This window comes from Bombus affinis, unplaced genomic scaffold (assembly GCF_024516045.1).
Source record: "Bombus affinis isolate iyBomAffi1 unplaced genomic scaffold, iyBomAffi1.2 ctg00000059.1, whole genome shotgun sequence".
Lineage (NCBI taxonomy): Eukaryota > Metazoa > Arthropoda > Insecta > Hymenoptera > Apidae > Bombus > Bombus affinis.
The window spans coordinates 1,708,513-1,730,311 of NW_026108820.1; the positions used below are offsets into that span (position 1 = coordinate 1,708,513).

A 21,799-nucleotide genomic window follows, 5' to 3' on the forward strand; every position below is an offset into this window, starting at 1 on the left:
TCTAATTTTCTATTCGTGCATTTATTCTTCAGACTCGACGAAAAGATTCGCGGACATATATACACGTGGTTTCACGAAATTCTCGGGAAACCGTCCAATTTTCCAATCGTCAGAAAGATTCAGTCATTGATATGAAAATTGGTTTTGTTCCGCTTTCGAAATTTTTCAATACCCGTCGTACTCGGGTTTTTGAATCCGATTGGTCTGCCCCCAACAACCTTACGACGAATCGCTCGCTAGGAGACGCCTCCATAGATGTCGGTAGAATTCGTCCAAGTCAAAAATATCCCTGGATCGTCTACCCCATGCGGAGCAAAACAGATTTCAAGAAAATTTTCTCCGCCCATTATCCAGCAGCGTTTCGTCTTAATGAACAGTTCAAAAGACTATTAATCAGAGGATACGCCGCACGAAATCCTTTTTACGATCCGTCTCACAGTTTGCTAACCGTCGCCAGTAACAAACTCCAATCTGTTCCACAATCAACTCTAATTTCAAGGCAATCTCCACGCTAATTTCATTTTGGCATTCCAAATCGTATCTCGAAATGGAAATCACGTCCGAATACCCGGAAGATATAGTTTGCGGATCATCTCCGCGGGAAACATCGACTTTCTTTATTAATTCGTAATTGAGACTGATTTGTGTGGTTCGCGTGCTGTAATTCTCCGTATGTGCGTATAGCGCACGCGTGTGTGCGAGATACGTGACGGGGGAAAAATGTGTGGGCGAATGGGAAAGACAGGGGTGGAAAAGAAATGTAGACGCCCAGTGGTTGCAAACAGTATCCGTACGTCGGTGTATTTACTGCTTCATCTACGTTGGCGGATAAGGTGAGGCAGCTTCAAATTGATACATCACGAATTTTATTAAGTTTTCTTCTTTCTAAAATTTGTTCAAAATCGTCGACGATAATCGTCTATTCTGTGGCACGTACGTGCCGGTGGCTGTGAAATTGCAGCAAGTCGTATACGATGGAGGACGAGAGGAAGTTTAAAAAAAAAGGATAAAAGAAACGCGACAGTTTTAGAAAAAAAGAAAAGTTGTAATTGATAAGAAGAATTGGATTGCGAACAAGCTTGATACGGATGACTGTCTTCAACGTTGTTGGTGATGAAAGTCGCAATTAGTACGTAAGGTGCAGTTATCGTACACAGTTTTGTGAATTTTAAACTTCCCTTCGATCGCCGCTGTATCTCGTTTTTAGACGCGTTTCGACGTTCGACGTTCGGCGTTCGAGCGCGTTAAAAAGTATTTTTCCGACACGCAATAAAACGTTTCGTAAAATATACGATCTTCTAAAGTGAGATTTACGCGTCGTACAATTTTACGAGCAGTTTGTTCGAAAATGTGCCTCTTAAATGCTTAAATCACTTGCACTATTTTTAGAATTAATCGTATATTCTAGCTGCTGACTTACGATAATAAAAGATAATGGATTTTGTTGAAAAGACAAGTGAGAAACGAACAGATTTATTCTTTTATATCGCATATATGTATTGTAATTTTGCACCATTACATTGTTACATTCTCATCTGCTTCGATAACGAAATTTTCTGTTCCGTACGCTTTAAAGGCTCCAAGATATTTCGTGGTTCGATGGAACGTAGAATATAGCAGATCCATCGTGTCTTCACATTTTATCTTTTATCACTGATCTCTCACCTGCATATAATGTGGATTATAACGTTATTTTAGCATCCGCCTTTTCAGCGAAAGGTATAAAACGCGAAACTCCTCTTCGAGATCCATCGATGTTTCCATAAAACATTTTGTATGGGGTATTACCATACACGACACTTTAACCTTTATAAACAACGTTTTCTCACTCAGTTACATCATACGAGTTACGCCATTGCCAAATGTTAGGCCGACATTAATAAAATTACAAGATAAAACAGTCGTTTCGTTGCAATTTCATTCTACGTTATAACAGCCACACGTACTCCGTGTTTGACGAGTATACTCGTCACCGTTTACCTTTTGCGACACATTCTAGGCACACGCTTTCAAAGAGATCCGGAAGAGCTGATTAATCGTATCATAAATTCACTTATCACTCGCTTTTTATCGAGCAATTATCACAATTTATTAATCACTGACAATTAGTCGGCTAAATGGTAACATGGACCGTTAGCATGGAAACGTAGAAGCATTTCAGCGTTCGCTGCGTACACGGAATTTATCGAGAAAAATACAAGTAGAGTAGAAATGCGTTTATTGAAACAAAACTTTAATTAACGCCCAATTAACGGAACGTTTGCTGGTATTATTCGAGCAAAGAGCGATACGTAGCGAGAAAAATTGGTAAGCTTCCATTATACGAACTCCAATTATATAAACTGTTCTCGTTTCCTGACAACTTTAGATAAATCGTCTTCCGCCATATTTGTCGAACGCGGTTTAACATCCGCAGCGGTCTCTCTGAATCCCGTAAAAACTGTGAAATGAAAGAAACGCATTTTGATCGTTCGCCTGTGCAACAGAACGAACGTTTCTACGTCGCTTTTGTTATTAAATGGTTTCGTAGAAAGTATTACGTGTTTCGTAGTATAGAGCCTTTTAATAGAGTGAAAATACGGCCAGTTGGAAAAATCTGCGTACATCTCTTGGATAGAAAAATTATTTTCTACGTAAAGACGCAGGCAGAGAGGCGTGTGCAGTTGTTTAAGCTGTAAGCTGTTTGATAAATGTATTTTTAATATCTTTCTCGATAAATCCTCGTACATAGAAATACTCCGAAATGCTTTCACGTTTCTCTGCTAACGATTGATATTACATTTAGCCGACTAAAAGATTATGACGCGTCAGAACGCCTAGCGTTGCAGCGCGTGAAGTAGATGCGACAGGAACACGTTTACGCGTATACGGTAATAACTTTTAGTTAAATATCAACGTTTTCCTGACTTATCATCGCTCGTACGCAGAGACGAGCTCAGTCACGAAGCTGATCCTCGCTTTAAATTCTTACGTACTTCGACGATATGATTATTTAACGGGGTGTCCTGAATTAGAATGTTCTAAAACAGCGTCTTTTTGTGATTTTTTTTAGAAGGGAAAGAAAGAAACAAAGTTATTGAATTTTGAGGTGTGGCTTTATATATATTTAACGAATACAACAAATTTTTTTTAATCTTAACAAAAAAATTATATCAGATTTCTAATCGTTTTCAATCGGCGTGAAAGATTCACCTCGTAATTCTTGACTGAAACGGAAAAACTAGAAAGGATTAAATTATTATATATTTTTCTTCTCGATGAACTAAAAAAGTTTGTCAAAAAGTTGATTTAAATAATTGTTATAGCACCTTGAAGTTTATTCTTTCTTCTTAAAAAACACATTTTTTTATTTTCCGCCTTCTTTTTTTTTAGTCCATCGAGAAGAAAAATATATAATAATTTAATCCTTTATTGGTTCTTCGTTTCAGTGGAGGATCACGCCGATTGAAAAATGCAGCCCATGAAATAGGCTTAGAAATAATTTTACGCTGTTATAATTTTTCTTTTACTTTAAAAAGAAATTTTTTGTATTCGTTAAATATATATAAAAACATACCTCAAAATTCAATAACTTCGTTTCTTTCTTTTCCTTCTAAAAAAAAAATCACAAAAAGACGCTGTTTTAGAAGTGATTAACTTGCGATTTATCGTATATTTCATCTGTTGAAGTAACTTCATGAAAAATTCTACATCTTTATTTATGTATATCCATGGCCTGGAGATTGCTATTACGCAGATATATTGCAAATAAGGAGCGGCGCATATTATCCTACCCTTGAATGTATATTATGTTCTGGGTTGCAAGGTCTAGGAACAAAGAAACTAATAAACAGATTTCTCTTTATGTTCCCTGTAGCCTCTAGCCAAAGCCAGAAGCTTACCTTTTTTGGTAATATTCTTTTGCCATAAATTTATGAACGTGCTCCCTATCCTTCCATTTTCTAGTAATACTAAAAGATTAAGGATCTGAATCAGTATTATATTATATTTATACCTTTATATTTATTTATACCTTTAATTTATACCTTATATTTATACCTTTAATCATTTCAGTATACTTTTCTATTACAAATTCATCCACTCGTTCTTCGATCAGTCAACGTCAAATTCAACATCATTCAAAACACGAATTAAACGACGAACGAGAAACGCCAGTTCTACGAAACTTAGAAAAATAGAAACATTCCGATTTTTCTGATGAAACGTTATCGTTTCGAGTCAGATGTTTCCGCTCGATGCGTAACATTTTTTACAATTGAAAGTGAAATTGTCGAGCATCGTTGAAAAAAAATTCTACGTCGCAGCATGTACGAGCAATTTCAGATAAACGCAGTTTATATTTTAATCGATGAACGGAGGCTCGATCTCGAGAACGTTTGTCGAAATTAATATTTGTAATCGTGGATTTCGATAATCCGAGAATTAGCTTTTACCTGATAGAAAAGAACTTAGTGGTAAAATATTGTTTTGTCAAACGAGAGGCTGTCTTTAAGTTTCAATCATATCGGGTACTTCGATTTCTTTAGGTGACTTTGATATTAACCCTTTCCACTCTGAATTTTATTTCAATTTCGTTACCAGCAGCTCGCAACGCTTTTAAATTCAATTTGAAATTTACTTTAACTAAAAAAGAAGACAATTTAAATAAACAAAGGAAGAAACAAATTCATTTAAATACCAGTTTTATTCACACTATTGTCGTACCTTGTAATTTTTAAGTGTATGGTATATCTTGGAACAACTTCCAGGATGCAATCCTGGCTTTTTTTCGCGCGTTTCACAAAAAAAGGTGGGTCTGAAAGAATGTCTAGTGGGACTCGACAAAGGAGTTCCTGAGGTAAAAACTGATGTCGAGTCACACTCCACACAGGAATACAAAGGGTTAAATATGCCATGTATCGTTCGTGTACATACATAATTTTCTAATGTAATTTGATTAAATCCGCATGTTGCACGGTTGCACTTGATTGTCCGTGCGTTAAACCACCAAGATCAATTTACTGCCCGTATCGACATTAGTATTGATATTGCTAGTATTACGCTTGACGCTTTACGCCATCAAGATCATGAAAATCTATTTCGTCTATTTTTTCACATATGCCATGCAATTTCACTCCTTATCGATATATTTCAATTTAACTTTATTCCAACTTGATCGTGGTGTTTGAAATTAGAGAAAAACGTAAAATAATAAACAGAAAATAATTCTAGTAGTTTCTTACAGTAATTTTCTAAAACGATGCTACGCAATTGATAGAAATATATAAAATAACGCGTAGGGCAACAGCTGTATCATTTTACCGTGTTGCTGATTTTATCGATATAGACGTAAATTCGAAATATCAAATACCTTGACAGGATATTCGACCGGTGATCTAGCTCCTATAAACTCGATGGTATAAACTCTTGGTAAATTATATCGTAAGCATTAAGAATTTGCTATAAATCGTTCGTCGTGCCGTAAAACGTATCAGTTACAGAGCTGATAAAATTTTTCCATCGACGAACGAAATAGACACGCGAATATTTATTCACTTGACCGTGTAACGCTGGCAATTTGCATGTCGTGCCAAATCCGCCGACACGGTTTTGCCTCTTTCTCGCCATAAAACGCACGTGTCAAGAGATTCGTGTGACAATCGATTGCGTTGCTCTTGCTTGGTGATGTTAATCGTAATTAGAAATATGTGCGCACGAATAAATTTGCAAATAAAGCCAAGAGCAGCTTGCAGCTTGCAATTTCCGTTCCGTCGGGCGATACTGCGCGAACAAATCAAAGAGGACAACAGAGTCTCATAAACAAGCGATTCTGCTAAACAAGATCTAAAATGTTAAAAACACGTCGTTGATGGCCACGAGTGGTTTACTGCATATCGAAACTTTAAACTACGTTTCTAATTCGCGAGATGCGTGGGTTACTCGTGAGATAAACGAGATATAGTGGAAACTCTTTGTCTAACTCGCTACAAGTTGCAAAGAAGCCACTGATCGTTACTACGACGTCGTGCACTGTGCACATTGATTCGTTTGAAACGAGGTCTCTTTATTTTTAAGCGAACTCTATTTATTACCGAACCGAGGTTTTACCAATCTACGCAATTAAATTTTTGCGTTTGCACGCGAAAATTTTATCCGTCGCTCGACCCTTGACCCAGACTAGTCGACCAAACTCGCGTTTCCGCAGGGAGAGACTTACTCAAATTTCTCATCGACCGCTCAATCGACCCGTTTGTACCGTAACTACCCTTAGGTAACACGAAAACAGAGGTCCTTGTGCCCCGGAGTACCACAGCACAGCTATGTGCCTGACGATATACGCGTTAATAAGCCACGACCCATGCGCATTCTTGATCCCGATAACAGGATAGTTGCGTTGATGCGTAACATTAACATTCGTTATTTTTTTCGATCAATTTACTTTATCCAATTCTATGGGATTCACGTTGCAACTATGAAAAGAATTTGCGACTGTTTAGTCGGTATTTTTCTTCTTGCTATTTATTACTCTTCCACCTTTTTTTTCTTTTTGTACGTGAAGAAATCCTCATGAACACTCCGCTGCTGCTAATAATCGGTAACAGCAGAGTACGACAGGAGTGCTCCAGGAACCTCTCATGAATTGTCTTCAGTTGCACCCTTTTCCGTCGTCCTCTTGTTCGAGCCAATCCTAATAATTCTCCGACTGTTGAATTTGATGCTAGGGAAGGGGGGCATTGCCCCTAGCGTTATCCCCTGTTTTAGTCGTGGGTCCGTTGGGACGGCGATGAAGCGGTTCTAGGGCCGCCTGACCGCCATCCCCCTGCATGCGTTATCCTACAAGGGTGAGAGTTCTTCTTTCTCTCCCTTTCTGCTCGCTCGCAAAAGAGGCAACATCGTTTCTAGAATCGCCGAGGGTGTGTCAATCTTTCACCTATGACGTGCCGCAGGGAGTAGCTGTGTAGCTCCCATGCCGGACAAAGCTCCAGCGTGTGCTGCGCCGTGTCCCTGCTCTCCCTGCTTTTTAAAATTCGCGATTTAAGATTTATATTAATTTATATTATATTTAAAATTTTCGCGATTCAACGTTCAAATTGAAATCTTTTTCGTTCTTCATTAAGTTAAGATTACTAGAAAATAATCGTAAATGCTGCTTTATAATCATATAATTCAAGTTAGAAGTGTGCACATACCTTACTATTATATATAGAATGAGCAAATACTGTTTACTAATATCTTCTACACGTTTCAACGATATATTCTGGACGTTTTGCTTGCGACGAAATAACGAATGCGACTGGTTTGTTGAAATAAACGAAGCCTTGTTATAATGCGTCGCTATCAATTGTTACCAAGGCGCCACAGTGGCCTCCCCTGACCACCAATAAGATAAATGGTCCATTGGGGAAGAATGTTGTCTTACATCGTCATTTTATTATCATTTTGCCATTATATGCTTGGAACAATAAAAATATTCCCGTGGCGTGCTGAGTGAAACATGTGATTTCGGCGTGTCAGTCAAAGTGTTAAGGAAATTGAGTGAGCTACTTCGTAGTAATACGTCGAACTATTTTCTTTTAATTACACAACTTCCGTTTGTGTCTTGAAGTTTCGTAATAGACCTCCGTGGCCTGTCCGTGGTCCGTCGTGTTGATACGTCTTTTGCATATTCTCACACTGAGTTTCACATCTTGTACGTCTGTACGTTGTCAAAGTTTAGGCGCAGCGATAGTACAAGTAGTTAGAGGTACGTTCGAAGGTGAAGTTCAAGTTTCAAGCTTCGAGCGTAGATGTTCAGTAGGAGAGACGCGAAGGTCGTTGGTTGAAAGAGTAGACCATGGACGTAAACCAAGGAGAAACGTAACTAAAATTCTGTGCTACCCAGGAGAACGAGGATGATGAGAAGCGAATATAAAACAAACATATAGGTTGCTGGCAAACTCGAGGGAACAATAACTCGCCTCGTTCGCGTCAATGTCGCCATTGGTACGCGGTTATTCCGCTTTTTGATCCTCGAATTGAATTAACGCGAAATAGCAGCCGAAAGCCTTTGTGATTGACGTGACTTTGAATAACAGCGAACAACAAAAATTCGATGCGACGCTCGAACGCGTGGCAATGGGAGCAGAGGACGCAAGTACGTCAACAGCGGTGCAATTTAACAATTCGAATGTGGTGAAGTGCATGGAAACCTTTAATCCGAAAAATAGCAAAGAAATAACTGCTGTCCCTTGCACGATTCTCGAGCGGCGTCATCGACCGTCAGCTCTATCGATAGCGTCCGTCGCGAAACAACAGTTTGCGTATTGTTCGTTGATAAAATTGCCGAGTATCGATTATCGTTCAACCCGGCGCGGCAATCTTTGACCCGCGGCCGGCATTATTGTCCAATTATTGGAAGAATTCGAGAATCGACGCAGCTTCCTATTGGCTTTGTTCGAATTCACATCCAATTCGCGGAATTAATTGGATTCATTCCTTCAAACGTATCTTCATTTACCTTCGATGTGCGAACGAGTTTCGCAACGTGATGGAACGTACCTTGTGCTACTTCGTTTACCCCAACAGACACAAAACAGAACGATTCTATCGATCAACGAGGATGAGGTGCCTTTATTTCTTTTTTTTTTTTCCTCCTCGGTTTGAGCAGAATAAAAACAGTGCGCGTTGAGTGCGTTTTGGCACTCGGTTCGGGGATCGGCAATCCATTAACGCTTCTCTGGCTCGTGTTGTTGCAGTTGTTTGCGATTCAAAGTGATTCGAGTTATCAAGCGACGTATAGTTTGGCGGCGTAGCCTGTACAGCTCTTAACGTACCAAGCTAAGAGTTCTCGTAGAAATCACCTCGAGTGCCAAGAAACAAGTTTTTTCGCCAGCAGGAGAAAACTTGATGTAGTTCAGCCTTAACATATTCCAAATTCACGAACGAGGGAAGCGTACGGGTAGAGAGGCGTGTGTGTGTGTCGGCTGTTACTTGCAAAGGAAATTCTATTCGTCGAGATCGATGGCATAGACGAAAGCTAAGAAACGATCGACCAATGTTTATTGAAATTTATATTCTTTTTTCAGAGAAACGACGTTGCGACACAATCTTCCAGTGTTAGTGGTAGCTTATTCGGTAAGTGGAATCACAGTTAAATTTCATAATACGGTATTTTTATCGGTACGTAGAACGTTCTCCGGTAAAACATCAAAATTATTCAATATTGCAATTTACAATGTTTTCTTCGCGCAAGTACCTTTCAAGTAAATTTATTAATTTACTGCAGAGATTACTCGCGTGTTTTTATTCTTCGAAAGAATTGCAAATTAAGCGTCTAACGCAATTTTACGTCGTGCATATTTATGCGCAACTGTGATACGAATTCAGAGGTTCGATAAGGAAAAAAAGAAAAAAATGAAAAAATAATGTGTATTCTGTGCAACCACGGAGAAAGGAATATCCCTTGAACAACCAGTTTGTGAAATATCGATTGAATTTTTTACCGAATAACTTGCTGAAAATAACGTCAATTGTTTTAAAATTAATAAAATTTGTATTCCATGCAAAGATATTAAACCGATAGAAATGCTGATTTTATCTTGACGTTTTCCATTATTTTCAAAACAACTTTCTCAACATTTGTAGCCTGACCTTTTACGGTACACAGTTTAACCTTTATACGGTGACGCACTGTCGTAGAACGTATTTCGCGTCGTATAAGAAACAACAGAGAATAGATTTTCTGTTCGAAAACAATGAAAGAGATTTAATAAAAACAGTTTTATTATCGTGCAGGTACGAGAGACTTTTATCGTGAAAGCTATTTCACGAACATATTTACCATGGTGTACAAAACGGTGGAAAATTCAGGAGATAATTTTCACGAAAAAGAGATATATCACGTAGAAACGTATCATCGAGAAATATATATTAATTATCGTTTGTTCTAATAAATAATTAATAATTCAATTACGATACGCTTATGGTCGATTACAACTCATTCGAATATCTCGTAATGATTTAAACGAAGACGTTTAAAAGACATGCATTGCTCCTTCTATCAGCTCGACCATCGTTAAGATTCTCTGAAAAAGATCATTCCGCGAGTATAAAAAATTACCTTCGTTAAGTCCACACCGTTCATCAAGTCCGTTAAGAAGTTCATCCTCCGAGGAAATGTTTAAGACAGGGGACCGAGGCAAAGCGTTCGATGAAAGGGCAATTAAAGCGAACGCGTCCAATGAAAACATATCAAATCGAATTCGTTGTTAACTAATTTCTCGAATTATCGAAAAACATCGCTTTAATTGATTTTCGAACGAAATACATCGGTTCGAGGGTTTCAGGGTTTCAATTAGACTGCCGATGTTTATATATTTATGGAAATTCGCGTAGCATGAAAAAAAAAAAAAATATACGCGAAACGTGAGAAGCGGAAAACACATTGTAGATGTGGCAATATCGATAGTGGACGAGACAAATTTTAATTTGGCTCGCATATTTTTATGGAAATTCGTAATTCCATCGATCCGAAATTTTATTAAAAAATATTTTTTATCGCTTCGATGAAGGTACGAATGAATTTACGCGTGAACACCAGCGATCTAGTTATCACGCAGTTGTAAGTTAGTTATGCTCTTAACGGGACCCAGAACTTGGCAGATTTGTCATCTATTTTAAAAAACCTTCCATCGTTCGATTTGATAGGCTGTTTCCCTTTTTGATCTGGTATTAAAATATTCCCTTTGCTCAGCCTGGAAGTGATCTCCAAGTCATGGAAATAAAACGATAAAAGAAAAACAGAGCGCAGATAAAATTTTCCACGAAACGTTGGACATGTCTTATGCCGTTAAAATTACTGAACCTGCTCGAACGAGCTGAATAGCTTTTTTCGCAGCTGTACGACTAGTTGCACATCGTTGCACGCCATTTGTCGCGATTAGCTGCCGCCGACTAATGTGGAGAATTTCGTACAAGTCGTTGACTCGCTGCTAATTAAGAAGGCAAAGTTGCCGAGTAAGACGTCCGAATTATCTCCCTTTCTTTTTTCCCTTTTTCTATCCAAACGAAACTGACAGTATCAAAAATGAACGTTTTGGCGGCGAATAAAAAAGCTGAAACTACGTTCCTACTAACGCGATTCTTGTCGTGATAACAAAACGCAATTACTATGCACGCAGATTTATTTAATTTTGCTTCTCGTTGGAATTTCTGAGAGAAATTTTTAGTGATAGTGAAAGTAGCGCAGGATGACAGCTAAAACAACTTAAGGCAACTTCGACGAGTTAAAAAAAGGGCAGAAGTTTATTCTACGTCGAAGATAATACCGAGCTTAAGCGGGCTTTATCGCGATATCGTTTCACGTCAAAATATTTTTCTCGATAACGTCAAAGTCTTACGTTCGTTTTTAAAATCCTACAATTTCGATTTTCTTAACGTCTCGGAAGATCGCAGAGGAGAAAAAGCGCGACAAGAATATTTTCATTGACCTTTTCGCTTTGTGACCACCTTGTAATTAAACGGAAAGATTTTAATACTCCATTTATTCCATTCCTAGGATTCCTGAATTCCATTCATAGGAAATTCGAAATGGAACACGAAAAAATATATAAAATATATAAAGTAGCGTTTTCTAAAGCAATTGGTTGGTAAGGCAATTTTCAACCGAGATTCTACCTTTTTACATTCTCCAAATAAGGATCCGCGGTTTAATTAGAATTTATTGGGAAGAATATGCAGAAACACGATGCAAGGACGAGATACAAGTTACGAAAGGATTTGCGAGTAACTTACGAGTAGCTTAGCAGCTACGATCTGTGAAATTTCAACTTAGTAAATCTTCTACACGAGGAATAGCGAGAGACAGGAATTTTGCGGAATTGGTCTTGTCGAACTTGGATTCGGCTTGGATTATTCGATAGAAAGAGTGACGATCTGTCGTGTGTAGCGGAAAAGCGTGTGAAGCTTTTCACAGAATCGTCGCAAAGGGAAACGATTATCGCGTGAATCACTTCTCCGAGATATCGAAAGCTGCATCAGACCTGTTTCGAAGAAAAAGAATTTAACATACCGTGTCCCTTATCGATCCGAAGCTTTCACGGGCATTTATCCGCCAACAAGAGAAAGCTTTCGCTTTCGATATTTCTATCGGGCGCGGTGTGCGTTGTCCTGGAAAACGGCCACGAGTTTAAAGCGTCGTTGAAAGGCGTATTCGCAAGAATTGTAAAGATCAGATCGCAAGCCGAAGGCAACGGGAAACCGATGCTGACAAATGATGTTCACCGTAATATCGTAACACGACGTGTTGTACGGGATATCGACGACGTTGTGTTCGCTACCTATGTTTTCCACTTAGCTGTAATTAAATAAAAGCGAGGATGATCTGAAAGATCAACGACGACAGTCAGTGGCTCGTTCTTCAACGTTACAAGTTCTTGCGATTATCGTTCATTTTCAAAAAACGAGATGCATAGAACAGTCGTCGCGTACGTTTTCTCTGCGTTTATGAGAAATTCGAAAACGAGTACACAGAGTGTACGAAATAATGCAGAAGCGTATAAAATATTCAAAACAGATATAAGCAAATTTTCTACTTACAAGACAAGTTTCGAAAGATTATGAAACTTCCGAGACGCGTACAGCACATTCTTTCGCTGTCCAAAGTTGCTCTAAGGGGATGAAATTCACCTCCGAGAATCGGCCTACTTTCCGATTTTCCGTTATAGCTTTCAAGCCACAAGTATACATAGAAAGAAACTTTTCGGACAAGAGTTACATCTTTCGATCAGCGCCTATCGTTCGATAAAAGTATCCGTCAATGTTACAGCAATAGCGGGAAATTGTCAGAGGTAGATTTCACTCTCCGAGGGTGAATTGTGGCAGAAAATAAAAATTGCGCCATACGCATCCACGTATTGTCTGCGTGCAATTTCAAAGTTCCACAATTTGTTGAATTTACGCGTTGACGTGTGCCTGGTTAATGAAGCGCGTTTTTATTTATTTTCGTTGGAATATGTATATCGTGGTCGTTTTATACGTTCAAGAGAAATCTGAAATCATGCAGAAATGGATACAACGTGCTCATAACGTGTAAAAACGTATCGGATGTCGTATACGTAAACGTATAAAATATCTAAAGTAGAGTACCTGTTGCTTGTAACAACAGCAGGTTGTCCCCTAATCGTCTTTGTTTTACAAACATATCTTTTACGACAACGCATCTTTATACAAACACGAAAATTCAGTCAAACAATGCGATCTTCATCTTAATAGGACAAAATGGATCGTACGTAATTCGATAAAATAATAGAAAACAGAAAAATGTTGCGCGTCTATGATTTCCTTATAGAACGAAAGAAACTTTTGCCACGATCTAATATAATATTTAACAAATAACGGCAACTTCCGGTTCAAGTGTCTCTCTTAATTATTTTCGTGGAAATATGAGCGCGCAATAAATATTCACAGTCTAGTTAGACACAGTACTGTGAGAGGAAAGTAATAGAATTTTTATCACTATAAATAATAGATGCATATCCTTTATCACTGGTGGCATCCTAAATCATGCTAGTGGCTTTTGTCGCGTGACACAGCCTGGATATTTCTCTTCGGTTATTATCTGTTAGTCTGTATGTCCGGAGCAAGCTACATATATAAATGTACGTACATATATACATACATACATACATAGTATATAGCAACGACAGGAAAAAGACTCGCAGCGATTAATTTTCGTTTGCCACGAGTCTATGAATCATTGGCGTTAGTCTGCTTGTTCGACTGCATTTTCCGTGGTAGTTCGATGTGATTAGGATAGCTCGTTACATGGTCGAAACATTGTTGAAACTGCTATATGACCATGATATTACACAATGAGTATGTAAAGATGAGAGAAAAGAGAGCGCGATAGGGAGAAATTTTGGATCTTTGTTTTGATCTCAAAATGGATCTTTGTTGAAACGACCTTTTTCGTTTAAATAATATGTAAGTTTTTTATTTATTCAAAGATAGCTACGCATCTTTCCATTTACGTAAATCGATCTCTTCCATCTTCGTGAGTTAGATCTGTCGAAAGTTTTTTCGCTTTCTCGAGTTGGCAAGTTGGAAAAAAAAGAATCCCTGACATCGCGACGCGAAAGAATGATCGATTTGCCATAGAATGGTCATGTACAGTGTACGGCAATACTATCGCAACATCCTTCGCAATTGAATAATTTCTTCGTAAGGTCAGATCAAACGACTTGAGTTTTTGCGATGAACAAGGTAGAGGTTTATTTTTCAAGCTTTCTTTATCTGGGTTTAGAGCAACGGACATTGGAACGTGTTTCGAAGATTCGCACACGTACAGAACGTTAAAAAAATAATTTATTTCGAAATCTTTCAACTTTCGATTCGCCTTTCATCTCTTCGATTCGCCATCTGAACAAATATTTTGAAAAATTCAAATCAATTTATATGCTCGTCCTTGCTTCTTTCATAACACGGATTACTATCATTTTGAATGAACATGTGCTTTTTTCGTGATTCGAATTAAAAGAATTAAACAAATCGGAACGTTGTTTTCCTTGTTGTAGCATTAACATTTTTATTGCGCTCGTAATTCACGATACTTAGGCTGCAACATACCGAAGCTCTTCTCATACTTGTATCGCATTAAGGGCAAATGTTACATGGTTGCAGAACCGTACAAGCAATATGCTGGAGACAAAGTGGGGTGGGATTTTATGTACCAAGTTAATGCTACATTCCGTTCTCGTTCACTCTAATGGGACGGCTTAATAAATATCATTCGATATATCTTGAAGGTTCCGCCATTTCTATCTGAAAGTTGTTCACCAAGGGTAGAAGGTAAATTATCGTTGACATTCCCTTCCTACACTCCCTTCCATCTGACATAAGAGACACGAAGGGGACGAAAAGATTGAGAATTAATGGTCAATATGATCTTGTAGATGATTTCTAAAATGTTCTGAAAGGGAGATAGCGACTGAACCTACACTGAAGCTATACAATCTTTACATTTTTTTTCGTGTTTAAAATTACCAATTTCTACATTTTACGTTTCCTTCATAAAATTAGAAACTTTCTTGACGAAGTTGCTAATAATCTACTTGGCCAGTCGACTGTTGCCACCTGTTTGGAAAACGTTTTCCTAAAAAGCGATGACGAGTATATTCAAACACAGGGTATGTGCAACTGTGTAGTATGGAATTAAGTTGTCAAATAAACTAAACCAGAATAACTAGTGAAATTGACTGGTTTTACAATTTTATTTTAAAATTCCTACTTCATGTTATATTCTTTTCCGCAATGATGTAATGACTTTTGCAACGATAACTAAAAGAATAATATAACGAATCTTGTTTTGTTTTTTATGTATTCAAACTCAAAATAATGTATCAAGGCTACCTATACCAATATCAGTTAAAATACCCGGTACTTGTCAAGGTGTAAAAGGGTAAAAGGGTCCCACAATCTGTTTCCCACAATCTGAATCCCAATTAACCAGTTTCCTCGTTTTGTACAACTTGCCACGCGTTCTTAAAATGTTTATTGCGTGTCATTCGATATAATGATAACATTTATCAGGAAGTGTATCAATCCTATTATAAGTGTATCAATCCTAGTTCAGGGATGATGGTCCCAGATGTATTAATAATCCCAAAAATGCACTACATAACATGGAATTCCTTCTGTAAGAAAGTAATAAATCACTAAATATAAAAATATTCCATTGTTACGTATTTTTTAAAGACCAGTCATTTTCGCTGGTTTTAGTAGAAATAGCTTCGTGTTAACTATCGGTAGTTCTAGCGTTAAGTTGTAACGAAACGACTTTTTTATTTTTCAACTTTATTGCCGAAATTTATCGCAATTGAAAACAGCAAGTTTTAACTATTTTTTACGCACGACGAGTATACTCGCCAAAGACAATTAACTGATTAAGATATTCTGTATGAATTTACCATAGAATCTAAGCGGACTGACATCGATGATAAACGTACTGTCTTTTTCACCTTAAAAATATCTTCTTATTAGGTCTAAAATAATGAAAAGGGCAGGAAACTTGTGAAACTGCTTCCGAGGTATAAAAAGAAGAAGATATAGGGGGGGGGGCGTTAAAGGTTTTTAGCAGGGAGCGTTTCAAAGTCCCCAAATAAAAACTTCGAATGTGGTAATTTTTTTTTAATAATAAAAGTTTTATCGATGCTATATCGTTTCTCCCTGGTGTCTTCTGTACGCTTTGAGACATTTATGACCATTCGTAGGTGAGAGTGAAAGTTAATGATATCTCGCTTACATCGGAACAGCGACTTTATCCCTTCAAATTTACAATTTCGATCTTTTATTTTATCTTGTGAAGTTTTATGCTTCCAGCGTGTAGAGAGGTGTCTTTGCATCTTCGACTTTGCTTTGATCAACGATCGAGAATTTTATCTTCTGCAATCAAGTTTATTAAGTTGGACCAACAGAAGAGTTGCTCCAGTATTACTGTTCCTTTGCAAAATATTCTAGATTTACTTATTCGTTTATTTTTATAATTATTATTTATCGATTATGTCTTATTTATCAAAATATTTCTTTGTAGTCAACAAGCGACACGAAGGTCATCGAATGAACAAACACGAACTTATCGTATTTGTGGTTTTCAAGTATGCCGCTAATATTTATACGTTTGTTAGAAAATTTGTGCGTAGCACGGCGAAAATATGTGAATTATCAGAGGCAAAGTACTTTATTTAAGCTCCGTTCCGCCAATAATATTTACAATTATATTAATATATACAATTATATTAATTTGTACGACAATCTGCGGTTTATTGACAAATTCTAGTTTGATAGATTTTGTATAATCGGACAGAAAGCTGGCAAAGGCAACGGAGAATTCGCAGAAGCGTTCAAAAGGGAATGTTACCCTCGTTCGTCAGTCTGCTTGTTAGCACCCCCTGTAAAATTAATGAGGAGATCACACAATAAGAAATAACTGCAAATTTACAGATAGGGTTCCACCCACGCAGAGTTTACCTTCTAATGAAATTTCCAAGAGATAATGCTTTCTTCAGACAATTCCTCGGACTATTCGCGCGTTCAATTTGTATAATTGCTTCCTATCAGCCAGGACAATTTATTACGACGCAGTTTGCTAGCGATTAGCTATCAAACTTAAACGAAACTATTCAGATCGACGCTTTGGTAATGACATTATCGATGATATATCATTCCATGGTACGTGATATAATTAATTTATACGTTATATCAACGTATTATATTATTTTCATCGCGTTGCTCTATCTATTATGGTTGTCGGAGCATCCCATAAATAATTCGATTGATCGAGGAGCGAAATTTGCGACAATGGAACTCGTCTCCGTAGAAATTTTATAAGAGGAAAGTAGAACATTTCATAGGAAGACAGCAGGCAGCTGTGGAAAATGATAAGAACATTAAACGGATAGACTTAACCAGTTAGCCGTCTTCGACGAGTATAGTCGTCACGAAGAAGTGGCAATATTTTGCCTCACGACGAGCCCTGTTGGTAATAACATTAAAAAATGAAACGGTCGTTTTATTACAATTTAATTCTGTATTGCAGCAGTCACTTTGTGTTTGACGAATATACTTGTCGTTTCAAACAGATTGCAACAGCCTAATGTAACAACATCCCTGTAAGTGGAAACTTATAAGCGACTATTATTATTATTATTATTATTATTATTATTATTATTATTATTATTGTTATTATTATTATTATTATTATTGTTATTATTATTATTATTGTTATTGTTATTACTATTATTATTATTATTGTTATTGTTATTGTTATTGTTATTGTTATTGTTATTGTTATTGTTATTATTATTATTACTGTTATTATTATTATTACTATTATTGTTACTATTATTGTCTCAATTATTGTTTCTTGAAAATTTTTAAAATTTCAAATTTAAAAATTCAAATTTTTGAATTTCTAAAAATTTGAGAATTTGAATTTTCGAAAATTTGAATTTTTAAAAATTTGAATATTTGAATTTTTAAATATTTAAAAATTTGAATTTTTAAAAATTTGAAAATTTGAAAATTTGAATTTCTATTTTTGTTTCTATTATTGTTTCTATTTTTGTTTCTATTATTGTTTCTATTTTTGTTTCTATTATTGTTACTATTATTGTTTCTATTATTGTTTCTATTATTGTTACTATTATTACTATTATTATTACCTTATTTCACGTATATTTATGTGCAACATAATATGAACAAAAGAAAGAAAGTTTAAAAACATTATTACCATTGCCAGTGCGTTATGGTTATAGCGTCATAAGAGGCAAAAAAGGGGAATAAAAAGCGTTAAAACGTCCTAACTTCAATTTCCACGGCAAATGAAATTGTTTACTAAAAGGTATAATTTACATCTCATGGCTAACATATGTACATGCTCGTTAATGAACGTTGCAACACCTGCTGGTTTTCTATAACATTAGAAAATAATTGATCAGGATTACTAGATAAATGATATGATAAAATTGAATTTTTCGGTATTCGTACGAACCAAGGATAGACAAAACGCTGAGTGAATGTTTCTGAGTGATAATTTCATTTATTGTAATTTCTGTTTCATAAAAATCAATCTAACGTGCGTTTACACGTTAAGTTTTTCCTTTCATTACATACATGAACGTACGTGACGTTAATGAACGTTACGGACGTACATGAACGTTAAAGATTCTAAAGTTCTCCGTTATACCGTGATAACCGAAATGAAAATTCAGATTTTAATTTCAGAATCGAATGGCCTCTACTGTCTCTATTTATTGAATGGTTAAAAATATGTTGACGATCTGTTCGGTTTATTTCGTATTTGTAAAATTAAATTTCCCTTTATCGAAATGGTTTGTGATTACGTGTAATTGCAATTGAAATGATCAAATGTCAATTCTCTTCCTTCCTGAAATTCATTTATCTTACATCGATCGACAACGTAAATGTCAGAGACCGTCGTTATAAATATCTATGAAACGTAATGTAATGTAACGTCAATGTAATGTAACGAGCGACGGATATATAGAAATTTAATTCCCTGTTATTTCTAGTTTTCCGAAACAACTGATACAATAGCGACAGCGTGTAACGGCAATAAATAAAATAGCAGGCTATTGTATTTCGTTCTAAATTAAAAAAAAAAAAAAAAGGATCAATGCAGCGGAGAGTATCGTTGAATTATTAATAAGTTGAAATGTTATTTTAACACATGCATCGAATTTAAGCTTGGCTCAAGTACGTTGTTGATTGGATTTTTAATTTGGTCCTTTATGGAACTAGGCTAATTAACCTGCTCAGTTTTTAATTATCATTCCTGATTACATTGCAACAGATTAGCTCTGACGATTTATGAAAGTTGTTCGTGTACTAAAATTAAAACGTTGAACGAAGATATAAAATATGCGGAAGGCGGCGAAGCTATAAGAAGTAAACAAGCGATGCTCTTTAATATTGATAATCGTTAGATTGTATTCTAATGATTAACCGATTACTTTAACGAAAGTGAATATAATACCTTTACTTTCGTTGCATTCATTATTACGTTTATATATAAAATTTGCTGCTATTAAATTCATTATGATAGTGAAAGAATAATTCCGCCGGAATATTATATCGAATTTCAATATTAAATGATTATTAAATTATAAACGATGATAAACCATAATAATAAATTATGTCTACCACGTAGTAGGTACGAGAAACGTATAAAAATCTGTTCAACATACACATAATAAAATAATAGAATAAACGAATTGCTAGCTAATTGTTTCATTATAATTCGATGAATAATATCGTAAGTTAATTTCGCGTATATTCAATTATTGAAACACATTGTGTATAATAAGAAATTTTAACATCAAATTACTTGGTAATTTAATTTCTGATCTCGAGATAATCCGCGTGACATCCTCTTTATCCTATCGATATTAAATTTTCACGAAGAAGTTAATTTCAAGCGAATGGTAATATTAATCGAATGTTAAGCACGTATTCTTTGCTACGCTGTCGCAATGCTATGTTAATTTATCAAGTCGATAAACTTTTCGACCGGAACACGTAATACGCAAACTTTCACCAACTAATACGAGTTGCAAATTATTAACGCGCTATTCGTTTCTCTAACGTTATTAACTGAGAACTTGCACAAATTTCTATTCAATTTCGAGCAATATACGCTGGAATAACGTTTGAGACGTTGTTAAAATTGGAAATTGCGATAAACGAATCGTTGACTTTTATCGCTTTCCTACTTACGTGTTACGGGTTTGTATTTGTCGAAAATTTCGACAATGTTCTGTCTATTAAAGAGAAATTACATTCGTCGTTCTCACATGTAAAGTTACTTCACCAATTAACATGGAACGCGCGTGTTTCGTAACACAGACAGCACTATCCTTTAAACCTTGCAGCGATAAATAGGTAATAATAATAATAATAATAAACCGATAATTAATACAATGTTTATGCTGTATAGAGTGTACTATATATCTATATAATAATCTATGTTTAATCTGTGCATTGAGGTTGAATGATAACTCCGACAAATGTGAATGAGAACTCTACGTGCGTAAATGAATTTCATTTTGTAGCCGACAGATGAAATTTAATAAATTATATATATAATTATATATATACTGACAAAATGTTATTTTCTATCTACTTTCTATTATCTAATTTTTATTTTAAAAATAACATTTTGCTAGTTTTAACTCGACTTAGTTCGCGAAAAAATCGAATTTGCAAATTTATCAAGTATACTTAAACGACGGTATGTTCCGGAATAAGTAGGACTAGATAATCGACAGGAGGTGGTTTCACGTGTGAAAATAAGTCGAAAACGTAAAATAACATTTCTTCGTAGAACGCTTTGTTTCCCAGAAAAATAAATTTGAAAATTTCTCATTTATTCGTTAACATTTATTATCTCGAAAATGAAGCCTTAAACGGGAACATGTTACTCCACATTTTCGACTTGTTTTCACACGTAAAATGACCTCCATGTCGATTATTCAGTCCCGTCCAGTCCGGAATTACCCACGTTCCGGTATGCTTGATAAATTTTCAAACTCAATTTTCTCGACAACCACGTCGAGAATGCAAAAATTTTTATGCTATATATATTTCATTTATATTTCCACGAAGAATCACGCGGTGCTTGCTTCTTCGTATCACTCGGCTCGGGCTCCGTACATCAAACTCGCACGTTGAACTATCTCCGCTATTTTTGTCTTTCTCATATCTATCTACATATTAAAACTACGCTGAGACAACTTCTTTTTCGTCTTTTCGAGTTTCCTTTGAAACAAGAAATAGAGATAATTTTTATTACGAAAGTCGATAACGTCGCTACGTTGTACTTGGCGTTTAATATCGAGTACTTATTACGAAGAAACTTGCTCGAGTCCTAAATGGGTCGTGTTGTTTTTCATTGGGGAAATTGATAAACGACGATGTGGAAGTAAAATAGTCGACAGTTCTCGTTCGTGCAACATCGCGACGATCGTTCAGACCACGCTGTTCTCGATACTGCAAACAACACGTGACGTCAAAAATGCATCGAATGCAAATTGGACAAATTGTGAATTTTAATAAATAAATAAAAAAAAAAAAAAAACCATTGGGCTGAACATCTGACAGCACAGGCGGTATGACCCATGTTGAACCATGTTGATCGAAACGACGAAAGGTCACGCGTTAGCCTGCGTTGACAAAACGGTGCCACTTGAGTGGAATCATGCGATTTCTCTTACCGTATCGTCGTTTGATCCTTCCGTCGATTCTAATGGAAAATTGAAATTTCATT

The 21,799-nt window shown here is 36.2% G+C and overlaps 1 long non-coding RNA gene across 1 annotated transcript; it reads left to right on the plus strand.

The window, feature by feature from the left end:
• Positions 1-589: 589 nt before the first annotated feature.
• Positions 590-17,755, plus strand: LOC126926903 (uncharacterized). The gene is made up of 3 exons (XR_007715006.1): positions 590-833; positions 9,047-9,093; positions 17,595-17,755. It is a non-coding gene; the product is annotated as an uncharacterized LOC126926903 (long non-coding RNA).
• Positions 17,756-21,799: the final 4,044 nt, after the last annotated feature.